Source organism: Natator depressus, chromosome 5 (genome assembly GCF_965152275.1).
Source record: "Natator depressus isolate rNatDep1 chromosome 5, rNatDep2.hap1, whole genome shotgun sequence".
Classification (NCBI taxonomy): Eukaryota; Metazoa; Chordata; order Testudines; family Cheloniidae; genus Natator; species Natator depressus.
Window position 1 is genome coordinate 46,453,497 of NC_134238.1, and position 9,027 is coordinate 46,462,523.

General features: G+C 44.7%; 1 protein-coding gene across 2 annotated transcripts in view; it reads right to left on the reverse strand.

Annotated features, from left to right (window-relative positions):
• SV2C (synaptic vesicle glycoprotein 2C) overlaps positions 1 to 4,126 on the reverse strand; it is a 201,253-nt gene extending 197,127 nt beyond the window's left edge. Inside the window, exon 1 of one of the 2 annotated variants that reach the window (XM_074952703.1) lies at positions 3,827 to 4,126. The gene's annotated coding sequence lies outside the window, so the exon portion shown is untranslated. The remainder of the gene's footprint in view (positions 1 to 3,826) is intronic. The other variant, XM_074952704.1, reaches the window with a different exon arrangement.
• Positions 4,127 to 9,027: the final 4,901 nt, after the last annotated feature.

Below are 9,027 nucleotides of genomic sequence, written 5' to 3' on the forward strand. Positions count from 1 at the left end.
GCTTTTTATTTTCTGGCTTTTGCTATTTTGTGTTAAAGGCTTAATGCTAACTGCTGGCTGGCAGAAATGCAGTTAGACTTTGATAGGATTTCAGTCTTAAGATCAAACAACACTGTGATATCATGACGTACACTAGATAGAATCTTCAGCAATTTTATGGTTATGCCTGAGTTATGGAAACATTTATTTGCCGGGGGGGGGGGGAGAGGGAGGCAGAAAGGGAGAAGGAGTGAGAATTCAAACATGATTCAGAGAAGAGATAAAGATACTTTGCTTAATTTACTTTTTATAATTGTCACTGTTGTCCTCCTGTTAAAGAACTAATCTTATCAGTCCTGTAGAAATATTTGCTTGATTGTATTTAATGAACAGATATTTATCTTTTTCAAAAAATTTAAATTGTATACAGAGCACAAATGGCATAATAAAATCTGGCAGTGTATGCATTTCCACAAAAATAGATATTTTTAATCTTTATAACTCCTGTAAAAGAACCAAATACTGATACATTAAGAGATTACTAAATCCTATTTTTATAACTTTATACTAAATAAATATTTCATCAAGTAAAAATGCTACTCATATTTTTTTAAACTTAAAGTTTTAAAGCAGAAGTGATATTTTCTCCAGTAACTGAAGCGATTTTCTAATCTAAAACAAATTTAAAAATTTGATTTAATGTTTTCTTAGCACTGTTATTACCCTCAACATTTCAGACACACTAATAAAAATAATCTAAACAGAAATTTCTTGTTTAGCAAATTACGGATAAACACTTAAAGAAATCAAGCCCCAAATTCAATCCATTGCAACATTTTAAAAATGATTCACGATCTGTTTAAAGATGAAAACATTGTGCGCTATATAATACCATGGCAGCAGCAGGTTCCCTATCATAGATCTGAAAACATATTTCATCTAATTGATGAGCTTTTGTTTAAACAAGCATTGATATGCATGCTGTGATGCATGTGGTCACAAGAAATTCTCAGCAACATATAGCCCAAGTGAGTAGGCTACTAGATAAAACAGGTTTTTACTGTATTTAGAATTTCTTTCCCCACTAATTCAGTATTAATTATGCAAAAAAAAAAAGTTTTATTTTTTAAAGACACTTCCACCATATTAGACCCCATTCTGCTCCCACTGAAGTCAATGGCAAAACTCCCACCGACTTCAATAGGAGCTCTGGGCCCCTGAGAATAAATGCTTACTTATTGTGCTTTGGAAAGCATTGTCTTAACTCATTTAAAATCAGGCATTAATGTATAATAATTTGTGAATCGAGCAAGCCTATATACAGTATTTTGAACTGACAATTTTATAGTGGTCTTGGTCACGCGTATGGCATGATATGACAACACTTATTGTATTTGCAATAAAAACATTTTAAGAGTATAACTACAAGCTTTATGGATGATTTTACTATGTGGCATGTTTATTCCATGTTGCTGAGAACTGAGAAAAAACAACTTTTTCATTTTACTGCATCATAAAAAATGAATTAGATTTCTTGAATACAGTATACAATCAGAAAGCACTTGGTTCTGACCTCATTTGTGACACAAATCTTTTTATTTTTAATTTTTTTTTCAGAAGCCAATGGTATGTGATTTTACATCTGGCTGATGTTTGAGAAAGCCAGTGCCTTGTCTGTGCTTATTGATCTTCAGGGTCATCTTTTAATACTACCAAAAAAAGCTTCCAAAATAAAGATCTTAAACCTTTTTTCTTCCTTTTTCCTTTTAAGGGTTTCTTTTAAAGATGCTTGTCAGCACTAGCTCTGTCAATAAAGTTAATTGGCAAACTGTCTCTTTGTCAATATATGGCCTATGGCAAGCTTTCCTACTAATCTATACAAAAATCCACTTGAAATATATTATGGTTGTACTTAAATAACATTCTGTGCTTCCCTGAAATTTATAAAGAGGAAGTCTGCCTATTTTCAAATGGTATGATACAGGTAAAAAGCAACTAGCAAGATGTTAAAATTCAGTAAACAGCAGGGAACAGAGGGCTGGAGTGTCTCTCTGCTGGTGTTTTTTTTTGATGGAAATGGGAAATAAATGCTTAACTACAGAAAGAACAATGAATATTTTACATAACAGCATAATGGAAGTTCCAGTTCCCATAAGGGCTCACTTCCAAGCAAACAAAATTCATCACAAAACTTAAATAATGCATGTTTTCATGAAACCCAGAGAGTTCCCAATGCAATACAGGAAAATAACAGCGATTCCACAGAACTATACTCGGTTCAAGGAGTCTATGGCTACAACTTTATGTCCTGTTTGTGCTGGCTAATCCTTTCCATAAATCCTCTGTCCTCAATTGTGAATTAAACAGGAAGTTGCTTTTACAGATCCCTCAATAGGAACCTGTCTATTTCCGAATCAATGTGTAATCATCCTATGGAGCAAAATCCTTCTGATGGTGAGTGGAGCGTGGCACCCTACAAACACAGGGACGGCTCCCTTTCCCTCCTCCTCTCCAAGCAGAAGTTGCTGTTAGCTCCCGGCACTGCAGTGCAGCGTAGCCCAAGCCAGGCTAGGCGGTCCACAGGCCCCCCTCTGGTTGTCTGTGTAGGGGTCCACGTGCTGTGCTAACCTCCTGCAATCCCCCGCTCCTTGTACACGCTCATCATCAGCGGGAAGGTGCGCTGGAGGCTGCCCGTCCCTGGGAGCCTCTGGGTGCTCTCAGCATCTCCCGAGGAGACGACCACCCTCACCCTGCCATGTCGTTTGCATCTCCCCCCCCCCCCCCCAATCTGTCCGCCCCACTTTGCGCACAGATGTTACGTGGCCGCCCCGGCCAGCATGACTCAGCCCTACCCCACGGGCACCAAGCGAGTCCTGCAGTCCCCGGGCACGCGCAGGACTCCCCGGGGAGCGTTACGCGCGCGGGGAGTTCCGCCTGCGCCCCAGGCTGCGCGGCGCGCTTCGTCCCCCCTCTCTCCAGACGCCACCCCTCCCGTGCTGCAGTCCCGCAAACCAACCGGGGGGAGGCTCAGCCTGCCCGCCCGTTAGAACTCCCCCGGGCTTTCACTGGGACTTCTGCCGTGGCTCAGCCTCCTCCGCCCACAACAACTTAATTAAGGACTTCAGGATCTGTCCCCAAAGCACCTAGAGACCAACAACTTTGCACGCTTCAGGCAACTCCTACCCTTGCGTCGAAGCAGCAACGGAGGCAGTTTGGGAGGGGGGCCCTACTACAAAACCTCCTGGCCAACCTGAGCCCCGATCCTGGCAGGCAGCCTAGGAAGGGGGAAAAGGCAGGACGGGTTTCAAAGGCTCGATCTGAGGGTTATTGTTTATCTACTCGCTTAGGGTGAACCACAACATGCTCCCCTGCGCAACTGCAAGCCTCGATCTCCTTCGCATCCTTCCATGCATCTTTGCCCCCAGCACCTCGGCAGCTCTCCCGCTGCCTCCCGAAAGCCTCCTGACCACCGGATCCTGGCAGTCGCCGCCCTCCGGCATGCAAAAGTTGTGCCAGGCTTCATAAGCGAGTCGGTTTCAAAGGCACTCGAGTTGCAAAGCAATTCCCACCGCCGGGAAAGGCAGGCTGGCGTCGGTACCGAGAAGCGCTCTGTAGCCCAGCGGGCCCCCCCCAGCCAAAGTCAGATCGCCCCGGCAAACCACCATCGGCTCCTGGAAGCCATCCCCGGCCGCAGCCCACCCGCCAACTGCCCCGGCGAGCAAAGCCGCTCGCTGCTGGCGCCGGGGGAAAGTTGCAGCCCTTCTCGGACACGCTCGCTCGTAGGAAAAGTTGCCCCGGAGGCAGGAACAGCAGCCACCGCCCATAAACTCTTGGGCGCGCCACTTACCCGCTAGGACACACCGAACCCCCGCGGTGCCGGCACCGAGCAGCCGCCCCCCGCCTGCGGAGCTGGTCCCTGTCTCCTGCCTCCCGAGCTCGGCGCTGCTGCCGGCGGCGACGGCGGCGTCTCCTGGAGGAGTCGCCAGGCGTGACAGAGCCAGAGGAGGGGCGGACAAGGGGTTGTGTGGGCTGCACGTTGCAGTCCTCCCTCTGCTGCAGTGCTGGAGCGGGAGAGGGAGAGGGAGGTAAAGGCGGGGAAAGCGGAGTCACAGAGACAGGGGCAGAGAGAGAGAGAGGCAGGAAGGCAGCGCACGATCAATAATTGAAGGCGTGGGAGTGGGCAATCTCGGCTAACGCAAGCAGACAGACTCCTCCGGGACGAGACTGGGGCATTGCAAGCCAGCACATGGACTGTGCGGGAAACCCGCCTTAAAATCCCCCCCCCCTTTTGGGGGGGGGGAATCCACACCTATCTGCATACACAGGCACTTCATCCCAAAGTTAATATTTCATTAGAGGCAACACCAGGGAAGACTGTGTGAAAGGCTCTGTTTGCCTAGGAGCTGCCTGCAGCAGGCTCTTGGCAATCCAAAGCGTTTCTAAAAGGCTGCTCCTTTTATTAGATCATAATGCTATTGGTGTGCAAGGTGCTGTACAGACATGCCCCAAAAATACATTACAATTGAGGAACCCCCCCATGCTCTAACCCCTATTCTCTTTGCAGTCCAGTGATTTAGGCTTCTTTTGCGAGTCAGGACGACGCCTCTCCTGAATAAGGGATCAGTCCTTGTTTGTACGATCAGTCCTTGTTTCGATTATTAGTACTAATTATTTCTAATGCAGAATCATCTAAGCGCCCCAAACCAGCATTAGAGCTCTGTTGGGCTAGGCATTGTACAACAAATTACACAAAGACAGTCCTCTCCTCAAAAACTTTACAAGTGTCAGAACTTGCTTCCCAGAAGAAACCAGAAGCTCTGGAAAGCCATTCCACCCTATAGACTCATTACCTTTTTTTCTTCTTTTTTTTTTTTAAGTGATAGCTGATCTAATACTAAAACGTAGCAAAAAAGATTTACTAACAGAAAATTCCTAAAGAAATTCCATTGTCTTTAGTCGGTTTAAATAAATTTACAGTGCTCAAACTTTTTTTCCACATATTGGGCTTGATTGTCCATTGCTTTGCAGCTTGTGTAGTCATTTACAGGTGTGCAGAATGGATATCGCATTTTACACTCACCTTTCATAGGTGTCAATGACTACACCAGCTGTAAATGGTGGAGAATCAGACCCACCCTCCCCAGCAAGAACTAGTGTGTAACTGACACCTGATCTGCATATAGCATCACCACAATGAAGGGGAGGAAACAGTGAACAGAGCAGATAGGATTCCTTCTTAGACAGGAACTTCTTTCAACAAACAGCCCACAGGTAGTTCAATAGACTCTTCCATTAGATTACCCCAAAAGAAAATGTCTCAGCTACAAATAAGATCCATAGCAAGGGGCTAGAGACAACAACGAAAGACACCAGTACCAAATACCCTCTGATCTCTTGGCAATACTGGCTAAGTATACAGTGACCCTAAGAGCACCCCAATGACAAATGGCACACTGTTGTCATTATCTTTACCTAAAAGAAGGCATATAATATATCATTGGAAAACTATTAACACTGATCATTAATCTTCCTGTGTGAATTATGTATAGTTAACCCACAAAGAATTTTACAGATGTTCTGGAAATGTCTCTAAAATATGTTTAAACCAGGCATAAACAGGCTTTTCTCCAGACAAAGGAAAGAGGCCAGCACCTTAAACTGGTGTGGCCAAATTCAATGGGCTATTCATTTGTATCGGAGCTCGCAGGAAAAGATCATTTGCATTTTAGAAATTACTAGCAGGGGAGGAATGAGCATGGTGTCTACATCCAGCAGGGGACAGAAACATTATCTGTAGGGCCCTACCAAATTCATGGCTGTGAAAAACGCTTCACGGACTGTGAAATCTGGTCTTTTGTGTGCTTTTACCCTAGTATACCGATTTCATGGGGGAGACCAGCGTTTCTCAAACTGGGGGTCCTGACCCAAACGAGGGTCATGGTGGGGGGATGCCAGGTTATTGTGTGTCAGGGTGGGGGGGTTGCAGTATTGCTTCTGCACTGCCTTCAGAGCTGGGTGGCCAGAGAGCAGCAGCTGCTGGCCAGGCGCCCAGCTCTGAAGGCAACGCCCTGCCAGCAGCAGCACAGAAGTAAGGGTCGCAATACCATACTACTTCAGAGTTGGGCAGTCAGAGAGTGGCAGCTGCTGGCTGAGGTCCCAGCTCTGAAGGCAGCAGCACAAAAGTATGGGTGGCCATACCACATTATACCATTTCTATCTTCATTCTTTATATTTGATATCACTTCCACCTGTGTCCTTTTATTAATAAACTTACTTTACTTTTACTACAAACTATCTCAGTGCTTTGATTGAAACAGAGTGTTTGTTAACCCCAGTTAAGGTAATAAGTTGCTGAGTACTGTCTCTTTACAGGAATAATGAATTTGATAAGGTTTTGTGAATATGACAGTAAGAAGGATCTGTGCCCTGCAGAAAGACTTCTCTGAGGAACTCAGCAATTTGGGTTTCCTGATTGTTACCTGCTAGGTAAGGTCTGGACTAGCAGCACCCTGAAGAGTATGCTGGCAGGGACTGACAAGCTGATGTGTCAGGCTGAGACATAGCATAGCAATAGCAAAGCTCTCACTTGCTGAGGCTAAGAGGGGTAACCCAGTAACTCACAATTTGGGGAACCCCAGCAGCCTTTCACATATACCAAGTCTTCTAGACAATTAAAAGTAATTTCAAGCACAGCAGCCTCCCCTGAGCCTTCCTGCCTATATTTTTGGGTTTTCATTCATGTTTTCTTACTTTTAAAAATGCTCTTGTCTCCTCTGTTGCTGTGTGAAAGACTCACACAAACAGCAAAGGAAATTGACTAATTGAATGACTACCCAGGGGAAACAGTGAATGGGACTGTACACAGAGTGCTGTCAAATGCACAAAGCAAACAAACAGAAAAAAATAGAGAAAAAATCCTTTTTCCTCTAGTCCTGTTACGTTATAGTAATCTTAGGTATTACTTGCAAGGATAGTAACAATTTCAGTCAGAAGCGTGAGTTAAAATAACTCTGATCATTTAAAAAAACCCATGAAAATGCAATTTAGAATATACAATAATATTCAAAGGGAAACAAAACAGATTGCCAAGTTTTCTCATCAGCAACAAAAGGAGGTATCAGAAAGTCATTATCACTACATAAGCGAGAAATGCAGCAAATGTCTCCCATTCAGTTCATTATGGCCTAATTAAAGTTGCTATATTTCTGAATACAAAATGCATCTTGTATTTTATTTGATTTTACAAAGTACATCAAAAGAAAATCTTTTGCTGTAGAATGACCAAGAAGGAAGACATGTTTCTTGTGAGCAAATAAAGGAAAAACTCATGATAAATTTCATTAGAGTAAGTTTTGGAACAGTATAGCAGTTTTGTAGGTCACATCTAAGTCCTAAGGACAAGAAATCATGCTCAAACCAAGAGCAAAAGGAAGCCCAAAAGGCCTTTATAACCGATAGTGCAGGGTCATGGCAGCAGCCATCTTGTTCCTCTCCTACCCCATTGGACTGGAGAGCTCTATTTGAGAGTGTTGCGACACACCCTACCACGACAGACTGACTTCATACAAAAATGTCTTTTCTGAAGACAAAAGGTGAGTCTTTATCGACAAAAATAAAACCTCTGGATAGACACATGAGCAAGGTGGAGCAGCATGGAGGCAAGATGATGACAAATCAGCAGGTCCTCAAGGAATCAATCCTGAAGCACTTACAGGGGAGTAAAGTGATCAGGAACAGTCAGCATGGATTCACCAAGGGAAGGTCATGCCTGACTAATCTAATCGCCTTCTATGATGAGATTACTGATTCTGTGGATGAAGGGAAAGCAGTGGATGTATTGTTTCTTGACTTTAGCAAAGCTTTTGACACGGTCTCCCACAGTATTCTTGTCAGCAAGTTAAAGAAGTATGGGCTGGATGAATGTACTATAAGGTGGGTAGAAAGTTGGCTAGATTGTCGGGCTCAATGGGTAGTGATCAATGGCTCCATGTCTAGTTGGCAGCCGGTGTCAAGTGGAGTGCCCCAGGGGTCGGTCCTGGGGCCGGTTTTGTTCAATATCTTCATAAATGATCTGGAGGATGGTGTGGATTGCACTCTCAGCAAATTTGCGGATGATACTAAACTGGGAGGAGTGGTAGATACGCTGGAGGGCAGAGATAGGATACAGAGGGACCTAGACAAATTGGAGGATTGGGCCAAAAGAAACCTGATGAGGTTCAATAAGGATAAGTGCAGGGTCCTGCACTTAGGACGGAAGAACCCAATGCACAGCTACAGACTAGGGACCGAATGGCTAGGCAGCAGTTCTGCGGAAAAGGACCTAGGGGTTACAGTGGACGAGAAGCTGAATATGAGTCAGCAGTGTGCCCTTGTTGCCAAGAAGACCAATGGCATTTTGGGATGTATAAGTAGGGGCATAGCCAGCAGATCGAGGGACGTGATCGTTCCCCTCTATTCGACATTGGTGAGGCCTCATCTGGAGTACTGTGTCCAGTTTTGGGCCCCACACTACAAGAAGGATGTGGATAAATTGGAGAGAGTCCAGCGAAGGGCAACAAAAATGATTAGGGGTCTGGAACACATGACTTATGAGGAGAGGCTGAGGGAACTGGGATTGTTTAGTCTGCAGAAGAGAAGAATGAGGGGGGATTTGATAGCTGCTTTCAACTACCTGAGAGGTGGTTCCAAAGAGGATGGTTCTAGACTATTCTCAGTGGTAGAAGATGACAGGACAAGGAATAATGGTCTCAAGTTGCAGTGGGGGAGGTTTAGGTTGGATATTAGGAAAAACTTTTTCACTAGGAGGGTGGTGAAACACTGGAATGCGTTACCTAGGGAGGTGGTAGAATCTCCTTCCTTAGAAGTTTTTAAGGTCAGGCTTGACAAAGCCCTGGCTGGGATGATTTAATTGGGGATTGGTCCTGCTTTGAGCAGGGGGTTGGACTAGATGACCTCCTGAGGTCCCTTCCAACCCTGATATTCTATGATTCTATGAAATGAAGATCAATGTTGATAAATGCAAAGTAATGCACATTGTAGGGGGAAAAA